The sequence below is a fragment of the Arvicanthis niloticus genome, chromosome 8 (assembly GCF_011762505.2).
Source record: "Arvicanthis niloticus isolate mArvNil1 chromosome 8, mArvNil1.pat.X, whole genome shotgun sequence".
Classification (NCBI taxonomy): domain Eukaryota; kingdom Metazoa; phylum Chordata; class Mammalia; order Rodentia; family Muridae; genus Arvicanthis; species Arvicanthis niloticus.
The window spans coordinates 32,122,833-32,133,578 of NC_047665.1; the positions used below are offsets into that span (position 1 = coordinate 32,122,833).

General features: G+C 40.6%; 1 protein-coding gene across 2 annotated transcripts in view; it reads right to left on the reverse strand.

Annotated features, from left to right (window-relative positions):
* Positions 1-10,367, reverse strand: part of LOC117713323 (type-1 angiotensin II receptor A) — a 44,745-nt gene extending 34,378 nt beyond the window's left edge. Inside the window, exons 1-2 of one of the 2 annotated variants that reach the window (XM_034509544.2) lie at positions 10,210-10,367; positions 1,719-1,802 (exon numbers count right to left, since the gene is read on the reverse strand). The gene's annotated coding sequence lies outside the window, so the exon portion shown is untranslated. The other variant, XM_034509545.2, reaches the window with a different exon arrangement.
* Positions 10,368-10,746: the final 379 nt, after the last annotated feature.

The window sequence follows — 10,746 nt, forward strand, 5'->3', positions numbered from 1 at the left end:
ATGTTATGAAGAGGTTTTCTCAATTAATAGCCCTCCTTCCCAGGTTTTAGTCTAGGTTTATGTCAAGTGGACAAAAACAAACAAGCACAAGAACTCTTAAAATACATTATGTCAGCTGGACATGGGACTTGTCATCTTGTGAGCCTCAGTACTTGGGGGAGAAGCTAACACAGGAGAATCACAAATGTGAGAGTGACTTAGTAATACTAGGTCTCAAAATAAAGGTTTAAAAAAAAAGGCTGCTGATGTGACTCAAGAGTGCATTATGTCCTGGGTTCAGTCCCCAGTAACACATGCGCACACACACACACACACACACACATGCATACTGACACCAAACCAAAACCAAACTCCAAAGTTACACAGTGACGTCTCTGTAGAATGTGACTATTTTTATCTTCAAGATTAAAGTAGTCCTAAATAGCTTCCTCACACCACCCTGGGGTACCTTCCAGATGTCCTACATGCCAGTGAGAGAAAAGCAAAGTCACTGGTAACAGTTACGTATCCACCTAGCACCCAGTAGCTTCTGCTTCAGCGAAGTGGAATCACTCATTCTGGACTATACACGCTGCCTTTTAAATCTCTCTAAACAGAATGGAGAAGCTGTAGCTTGCTCTCTGAAGTTTTCTTTCTCTACTAGTTGAGTAAATGAAGGATCAGCTTAGTGGAAAATATAAACAAGGTCCACTACAGAAGATCTGGCTCTCCCAAACAGTCTCGGAGCACTGTGCTACTCTCCAAGGGACCAGTGTCCTACCCTGTGACTCCATGTCTCTCAGGCTTATCTCAGGATTACAGGACCTCCCTCTCTGGCTAATATTACCCCATGTTATCACTAGCGTAGGGGAGAGGTTTGCAAGGGGAGATTCGGAGACATACCAGGTTTCTGAAAGTGAGCAGATCTAATTTTATTTTTTATCTTTTTGTTAGATATTTTATTTATTTACATTTCAGATGTCATCCCCTTTCCCCATCCCCTCCCCCCAGGAACCTCCTATCCCATCCTTCTCCTTCTTTTTGCTTTTACATCATTTTAATTACATGCGAGTATTAAGGTCAGTTCTAGGTTGAGGAACTAGCAATACAAGATATGCAAATAGTCAAGGAACAAGCAAGACAATAAACACAAATAATCAGAAAACAAGCAAGGCAATAAACAAGGTTCCATGGACACTCCCATGATCACTATTTCTAAGGGCTTATCAGGACCAAAATATCTGAGCCTGTCCTAACCCAAAGTCATTCTCATGTCTGAAGCCTACTTCTTTGTTCTAGTCTAAGATTTAGATTCATGCCTGAAGTTACTTATTTGTTCTAGCCTAAGATGCAGGTCTAATTTTAAGGTTTTAGTCTTTAAGCCCCCAACAGTGAGTGAATGCATACCCAATGTGGTGGCTGATGAGACCACAGCCATTTCCTAGTGAGTTTCCTCATTCTTTGTGCAGAAAGAATGCAGCACAGGGCAACCATCAAAGGCCAGGGGGCTCTTTGACAAAGGTTTGCAGATCTGACATGTGGTTTCCTATCAATCCACAAACGAATGGTAACTATGGTAGTGCTTACATTCAAAGTTGTAGAAAACACATTCATAAGTCATGTATCAAGAAAATAAGGTAAAACTGGAATTCTATTCTTCCCTGCGTTTCCCACCATTGACTATTAGGGAACACTGCCCACTGCCGGCAGCTGTGACGTTGTAGGTATGAGACCCTTACCTGGTGATGACTTTCCTGGAGGGCTGCTGGGATTTATGCAGATAAAATGCCAGCCATTTTATACCAATCTTTCAAATGTTAAGTCTGGAAGAGAAGAAATATTAAAGTGATTCACAACAGTGATCAGATTTTAATTTTTTAATTAACTAATTGTTAATCCTGCACATTAAGACCGTGTGCAGAGAAAAGGAAGTCACCTGCTCCACACTGACAACATATTTTCCCTAATATGGAGTTAAACTGTCTCAGACCCTGTCCTCCTGATGATGGCCAGCATCCTTTCCTGTGTCTCATAGACACTCAGCAAGGGGGACAGGACTGGAGAAACAAACTCTGAAGTCATGCTGCTAGATGCCAAATCTAAGAGATTGGGTTTTTACTTAGGAATCTGCAGAAACTTTGCTAAATATTCTGTTTTTATTATGAGATTTATACAAGTGTTACTATACTGTATTTTGAAATTTCCTATATAAAAAGCTTTTTTTTTCTGTTTTTTTTTTTTTTTTTGTATAAGTAAATCTGCATGTTATATAAAGGCTGCTCCTTAATAATGTGAACACTTTTCTCTAATTTTGTCTCTGGATTTACCTCCTAGAGCTACTTCTCTTGTTTATTCCCCAGCACTCAGTGTATATGCATGCACACTGGGTAGGTTTATGTTCTCTCTATAAAGATGTTACGTCTCTGCTCGTTGCTGCTGTTAATCTGTTAATTTTATTTAGCATTATAGTTATACAGAACGTCCTCTATCAGCACACTTAAAGCAGTGTTATTTGTTGAAAATTTATTTAGCCAGCATGCTCTGGGGGCCTTAAATCTCTCTCTCTCTCTCTCTCTCTCTCTCTCTCTCTCTCTCTCTCTCTCTCTCTCTTTAGCTTCCCTTAAGGCTGCAATAAAATGTTTCGATGTTCACATTTATGCGTAAGTATTTTTATGTTTACACAAACGTCATCAATAGCAATCATCAAGTCCAAAACAGAATTGTTGAGCTAAACTGTTTGCATACTTATTAATGTTGTGATGGATATTTGTAAAGTTTACAATAAAGTCTAGGTTTTTGCAAATTCTTCTTTATGTGTTGCTTGGATTGGCCCTTCTGTACCTATGGATGAAACTGAGTTTCTCAACTTCCAATGCTTTTCGGGAGTTTTTCTACTCATATTTTACTTAGCAATTACCTTTGCTTACTTTTTTCAGTTGGGCAATTCCTAGTTTCTCATATTAAAGAGTGCATGCTATTTATAGAAGCTAATGTTTTACATGTAATGTGCGGCAAATGGCTTCACAAGGTTGCAGTTTATCTCTGGGATTTATTTACTGTGCTGCTTTACTATCTAGTCCTTTTTTTTTTTTTTTTTTTTTTTTTTTTTTTTGATTCTAAGTTCAGCATCAGCATCTGCCATGAATTCAGAAGATTCTTAAGCTGCAGAGTTATGGAAAAGTACTCCATAGCGGTGACACAGAAAACCCAATATGAAGATCGTCTTGGTTACTGTATCGTAACAGCAGGGTTTTGGCATTGTCTTCATTATCAAATCTTCATAAGAAGATTTTCATTTACTATGCTCAGACGCTTTAAGAGCTGCAGGCTCTCTCTAAGACTACGCTTTAGAGAGGGAATTCAGAACCCATCAGTGTTACAGCACCATCCTTCAGCAGCGTGTTGTTATGAGGAGAGAAATGCAGAGTGGATTATGAGGATGTTGACGGACAGTCTAAAGCAAACACAAAGTGGAAGCACTAAACTGATAGAAACTAAAGAAAACATCGAATGCCTAGACAGAAAGCATCTTGAATTAATTAACCTAAAGCTTTCTAGACCTGTTGTACATTTTCCTTCAGCTTTTTGTTGTTTCTGGTACTGTTCTGCTTTACGCGTTTCCGGGCATCAATAAAAATAAAAATGATTTTCCTTAAAAGCCAGTGATACTTTCACTGTGATAACCAAATACTTTCATTAGAATACCAAGAACCTAAGTCCAACTTTAATAGTATTTTGACAAGAATCTACGAAGCCTGTGCACACAGAAGTGATTGTAATTTATGTTTTATATTGCTGCTTATAAATACATTGTCATTAAATGTTATTAAAATATAAGATACATATACTACAACTTTATACTTCTTTATCGTACTACTTAAAATTGTAGCCACTTGTCCTGTTAGCAAATCTCTTCTCTCAGCAGCTCAAGTTTCAGAAAGTTTTTAAGATATCAATATGTAGGAAAGACTTCACATTCTCTTCCGATGCAGAGAGAGTGGCAGCAGTAAGCTGTGTGCAGTGAGTGGCTGGGCAGTATCATGGTCCAGTGTGTTTTATTCATGGTACAATGTGTGACGTCATCTGAACGGAAAGACAGTTATTAAACCCAGCTTATTGGAACGTTCTCATTCAAGAAGAATTACACATGGAGTTAGAATCATGAATGGAATTGAGTTGAAAACCATGAAAAATGTGGGTTAAAGAGTAGAGGAAATTTCGATGATCAAATTGTAAGCATATGACATTCATTGGAAGAAGTACAATGAGATGTTTTAATATGTTGGGAAGAAGAAGAAAAAAAAAAGTAAGTTGTCTCACTGGCAAGCCAGGCTTTGTAAAGCCAGTGAGGGTGGTCACTGATACTTTGTTGCTTGTTAGCACTAACAAGCTCTGCCTGCTAGTGTTTCATGTGTTTTGTGAACTGTTTCCTCTCCTCTCCCACTACCTGGCTGGCATCTGAGTTGAATTTTGCCCCAAGCTTTTCCATAAGTGCTAAATTCTGTATTATTAAAGCTGCCTGCAGGCTCTAGTCTTAGGTCCCAGCAGCAGGTAAAATTCATCAGCAAGAAAATTGTGACAATTGTCTTGCTGAGGGTGGGGGACATAATTCTGAGACAGGTTTCCAGAGAATCGAGGCTCGGCTCATTCTTTTAGGCAACATCGATGATGCTCTGTCAAAACAAAAAGTATTTGGCTAGGTCTGTCTAACAACTGCCAGAAATCTGCATACACGGGGAGGAATCCTTCAGGAACCAAAACATTTGAAGATTCACCGGCTTAAAAGAAATCTCCATTTGCTTGGAGCCTGACCACTTTATACCTAGAACCTACTACGGTGTTTATAAACCAGGCATTAGGCAAGTAAGAGTCTGTTCTGAAAGCTGAGAGAAAGACATGATTTGAGTTGGCATCTACACGCAAACCATGTTGTCCTAGGGAAGAAGCATGCATATATGCTAAACAAAGACTCTACCAACCAAATTACACTCCCGGCCCACGCCCCGCCCCCCAATTTTAAAGCCCACCACTTTCTTTTTAACCTTTTATAAACTATCGTTGTTTATCTTTCAGGTTGCCCATGAGCTCCTGATTCAAGAGGGTCTCCTGCCTCAGTTTCCCAAGTAGTTTCCACTATAGACCATACTGTGTCCAGCTAAATTTTTAGAAAGCTTGATTGAGATACCAGTGCTCCCCATGCTCTTCTGCTCACATGCACATGAAATGGTTTACTGACACAGTGTTAGTAAATCCTCCAACAATAGCTGAAGTTTCTAGATTTCTTATTAGTGTTCTTCAAGTCAAATGCTATGTCTAAAAACATCATCTTTCTTAATGTTCTTCCTTTAGAGATTTCAAATTAGAACTTTAAATAAATTCTTAAACCATTAGCTTTAATCAAAAAGTAGGTTGCCCAATATAGGGCGGACAATGTGGCATGACTTTCTTTGGGCTGTGGATTATTGTGTTTAAATCTTAAATGTCAGTTACCAGTATTTGGGTCCTCTTTTCATCTCCATTATTTCTTAGTATTCCAACTGATAACATGAAGATAGGGTAGAGACCATATCACAAAGATTTATGAAGGTTAAATAAAGGATGCTTACAGAATGAACACTATGTGGCATGTGATATGTGATCAATAAATTTTAGCTTTATTAAAATGTTATTTTATTTTGAGGGGAGAAGGGAGTTTTCCACATTGCCCTGGCTGTTCTGGAAATGGATTTGTAGAACTCAGAGATTCGCCTGCCTCTGTCTCTGCCTGTGTGTACCACCACTGCCCAATTCTAAAACACTGTCTTATACAAAGTCCATGAGAATAGCATCCAAGGTCATCATTTTAGGCGAGGCATGGGTACCACAGTGATTTTCTGTCTTTAACATGCTCGAATCACCCAGGAGTCCTGTGAAAATGCAGATTCTTATCCAACGAATCTGAGATTCTACATTGCCATAAATTCTCAGATGATTTCCAGGAGGCTGGGCTGTGAACTATGATGGTACCTGAGGTGACTAGGTAGTTGCTTCTAACTTGAAACGTAGAAAGCCAGAACAGAAAACAGACACCTGACTTGCCTCTACACATTAAAAACCACTAATTTAAGCCTTTAGCCTTTCATTGTCTTTGATTAATCTTTTCATTTTCTTTACTTTTTCCTAATTTTAATCTAATTTCTTTAGATTAAAAATGGCATTAATCTCTATGCCCCAATGAGATTGACTTTAAGCTCTCTCTCTCTCTCTCTCTCTCTCTCTCTCTCTCTCTCTCTCTCTCTCTCTCTGTGTGTGTGTGTGTGTGTGTGTGTGTGTGTGTGTGTGTGTGTGATGGGATGAAACACATGGATAGGTTCCACTGTTACACTTTTCCTCTGGCATTAGGAATTTGCTCAGTGCTTTGTAAGAAGCTATGAGGGTGCAGAGACATGGTCCATAATATCAAGGGAGTTCTCTGGAGGAACATAAGGAACTGCCATTATAGGAGAATCAAACAATTCAGCCACATAGGACATGTATTTATTCCCTGAACACTAGGACAGGAGGCAAGGTGGTTTTTAATCTTCTCTTTCTCAATATGCGCATAGCCTGACCAACAACTCCACAGGGCAAAGACTGTTTTTATGCTTGGATGTGTCCTCAAGGGCTGAGTGTCACTCTGCTCCATATAATTGCCTTTGCAAGAACCTGCTGCTGCTGACGCCCGTTTCACAGACAAGTCTTCATTTCTTAAAGCAGAATATGATCTTTGATTCATAGAAAACAAGTGAACAGCTAAGCAACTCAGAGTTAATTAGCAAGCAGAGAGCCTCATCATAAGCCAGCACATAGCCACATGCCTGTGTTTTCAATATGCTTGCCCTGCAGTTAACTGAGACACATAGTTAAGTTCATTGACCTAAAGTAAGACTTTTATCTCTTGGTGAAGATCAAGGTGTCTTCTATGTATACAAAATGAGTAAGATATCCGTTGATCTAAACTAAACAATCATTAATCATGTGATTTAAAGTTTGGAACACATCCAGAGTTAGGAAAGACACGCTGTCATAGAAGCAGTGAGGTCTCGTTGCTCATCTGTTTCCCAAACTTTTAAATATTATAAATGTAACAGAACTTAAAGAGCTTCAAAATGCTTGAAAATGTTCTTGGGTGTGGGAGTAATAATAGCAGCTAGCAGGCTCTAGACACTTGCACCTACTTAAGACCTTTAGAGGAAGCACCTATTGAGAAGCCAGAAAAAAAGCAAAAATTAAAGTAAGTGCTTCTAAATTAACCTATAAGAATAAAGTAGAGGAAAAAAAAGCAATCCTCCAGCCTTCAAACCACACGGCAAACTCTTTGTTATTAAAAGAAAAATTGAAACACTATTTCATTTTTCATATGCAAAGGAATTTTTCTTTTCTGAATATCTGCTATGAAAAGAATTAAGAATCAGCAAATATTTCATGGTAACACAGCAATGTCCATTTGTCATTTCTATGAATGTTCTAAATATAAACTTTGTTTTGTATTCCTATTTGCCAGATTTGATGTTAAAGTAATAACTAATGAAAGTTCTGGCAAATTTATACAACTTTGGATTCCTTTTCTGGAAGGGAAACACTATATTTTAGAGTCTTTAATGGTTTAGTAGTAGTCACTTGCCAACTCATTTGAATATTACCTTCTGCCACTTAGGTAATACTGGTTAAAAGTGACTGTAGGACTCAAGTCATTAGGCAATTGCTTTTTAGAACCTAAAATTCAGGGAAAGGACCAGGTACAGGGTTAAATAAAAGGCCCAAGGACAACAGCCTGAGCTGGGAAGCCAAACCTGCAAATGGGACAGGAATTCCATCTCTGTCTCTAGAACAGATTTGAAAGCAAAATAGAGCAGTTCTCACTATCTGCTTGGGAAGGACATTGTGAGAGCAGAGAAGCCACACATCTGTGCTTCAAACTATGCTTCAAAGTCCTTGGTGGCGAAGTACTTATTCCACCTTGGAATAAGTATAACATTAAACTTTTTTTTTTGGCACAAGCAAAATTAGTTGTTACTGTTAATTAGTAACACAGGATCCACACAGTCATAAGTAGCAGCAGTCAAAGGCAGCAAAAATAGGCTCTAAAGTAATGTGGACAATTCTTCCCCCAAACTAGACAGGAGAAAAAAAAATGAAGAAAGCAAAGAAGTCCACGCTGTGTCCTTCTTACACTGACCAGAATAAGACAAGACGGACTGAAGTTCAGTAAGCCTGCCTCAGACACTGTGATGGGCAAACATTTTATAAGCTTCCAGATGACAGGCTTCCAAGTGAAAGAAAACCCACTCTATTCTAAGGTGGTGTATGCTGAGTTAGTTAGTTAGTTAGCTAGCTAGCTAATTAGTTAATTAGTTAGTTAATTAGTTAGATGTTCAGTGAGTGCCAAGGAAGTACAGAACTGGAAATCAAAACCTTGTGAAGGGGAAAATAAACAACAAAAACATGAATAAACCAAAAAAACAAGGACTCCAGGAAGAGAAAAAGGGCTCAGAAAAGTCAGTAAATTTTAACACCTTGCAACTTGAGGCCCCTCCCTAAACCTCAAGTATTATATATTATACATTATAAGAATTGTCACCTGTGACTTGAGGATGGACCCGTGGAATTCTCACTAAGACTCATTTGACCAGAGATGATAACGGTTTCAAAGACTCTTATCGTGGGATAATAAGGTACCCAGTTTAGACTTTTATTTTGTCAGCAATAACCAAGAACAAAACGTATCGAAGGTTTTAAATGATTGTAAGAGACCTTCTAGGCAGAGACTTGGAATTATTAGACAAATAAAAACCCTCTTAATATCACGTAGCTAATTCAGGGTAAGAACAAGGAGGTTTCCTGGGCATTCGCAGGAAATTGATCCTGTGGATAGAGAAGTGACTCTCTAAGTGCGGCCTTAATGGCTCCAAAGCGCCATGGGAGACAGGCAAACAGGACAGGTAGTGTTTGTTTGTTTGTGCTTTAAACCAAGGAGATGGAAAACTAAAACGAGCTTCTTGGGGTTCTTATATTTGTAAAGAGGGTTAAGGCTTTTGCTAGGGGCAATAAATACAGGGGCTCCATGGTGGTAACTATCAGGAAATCATTTTAGGAATAAAGTACCTTGAAAAGGGAAACAATAATTATTGACTGGAGAGAGCAAGCTGTGAGGCAGGCTCTCTCTCTCTCTCTCTCTCTCTCTCTCTCTCTCTCTCTCTCCCTCCCTCCCTCCCTCCTTCCCTCTCTCTTCCAGGAATGACACAGGAAATTAATGTTGCCAACTTCCAAATGAGACCTCAGGGCACACAGAGTGCCCAAACTTTCCTTGAAAAACAAACAAAAACAAAACACAAAAATAAAACAACAACAAGTCTCCCTGGAGTTGATGCTGGGTCTTTACGCTTAAGAAGGACCTGGATAAACAAGGACATCCGTAGCCTATTCTCCTATGCTGGACCAAAGACAGCGGGGCAGGTGAAGCCTTGGGTAGGATTGCCTTAAATGTTGTCAAGACCACAGCAGTCTGAGAGGTTGCAGAAACAATGCAAACGTTTTTGGGGAATGGGAAATGAAGTAGAAGAGTGGAGAGCCCTGCGCTCCCTTCAGTGTTGAAACTGAAGCACTGAAATCCTGTGGGGACTGCAAGCCAAATCGGCCCGCTGAGGGCCAGCCACCAGCTTCTCCCCACTTCTGACTGAGGAATCAAAGAGTGGCTGGGAACACCTGTGGTGATGGCCACCTATGGACTGTGTGATGGGAGAACCGGCATGGAGAGAAAGGAGATAAGGCAGTGCGGGGGTCATCAACAAAGACCTGAGGCTGGGAACAATCTTAACTTAAGCTCAAAGTAGTACAACTTCAAATGGTTGGCCCCGCGGTCATACACGCCACGGTTAAATTCAGGTCACAGCTAAAATACAACAGTTATTTAAAAACACGGAGGAAAACTGGCTTGCTTTTCTCCCATTTCTGTAGGTTTCTAGCCTGTACTCGAAAGAGTTTGGTCAAAACACTCCTTTGGACCACGCTTCAAATGAGCGCATTTTCCTCCCACCTGATCCGGAGAAAGGCAGCCCGCTCCAGGTTCATTCCACTGGCCGGGAATGAGCTCGTTCCCCTGGGTTCCCGGGTCCTCCGTGCCCAGTACTCTTGATTCAGATGTGGTGACAAGGAACTGACCCCTCCCGCTCCTGATCACCACGCTGGCGGGACGCCTGGGCTAGGACTCACCCGGGAGAGCAGCAGAGCTAGGAGCGCTGGTACCGGCCTCGGCTACCCCGGCGACCAATGGAGCAGGACTCAAGCCCCGAGTCCTCTCCAGCCGGACAGCATCATCCAGTCCCTCCCAACTGCCTGGTGATCAGCAACGAGGCACTTCCATATTTATAGCCTAGGGGGCGTCGCTGCTCCGCAGGTTCCAACCCTGACACTCCGCTTTGCACTCCTCCCCCGCCCCGCCCCGCCCCAAGACCCTCTGTCCAACCCTCTCCCTCTCCAGTTTCTAACGGAGCTTTCCCTGCTGCCAGTCACCCAGTGTCCACACTCAGCTGGTCCTGAATCCCTCATCCCAGCCTGAAGTGTTGAAGATGGAGGGACTTGGGCGAAAGGCCACATGAACTGACACCAAGATAAATACTCCACTTAGAAAGAAAAAAAAATCTTGGAAAACTTTTAAGGATGAATTAGGGAACTCCCTTGTCTTTGCTGTGGCTGACTCAAATTTTGACGCCTGTGTTGTGGATTACAGATGGCATGGATTAATTTCAG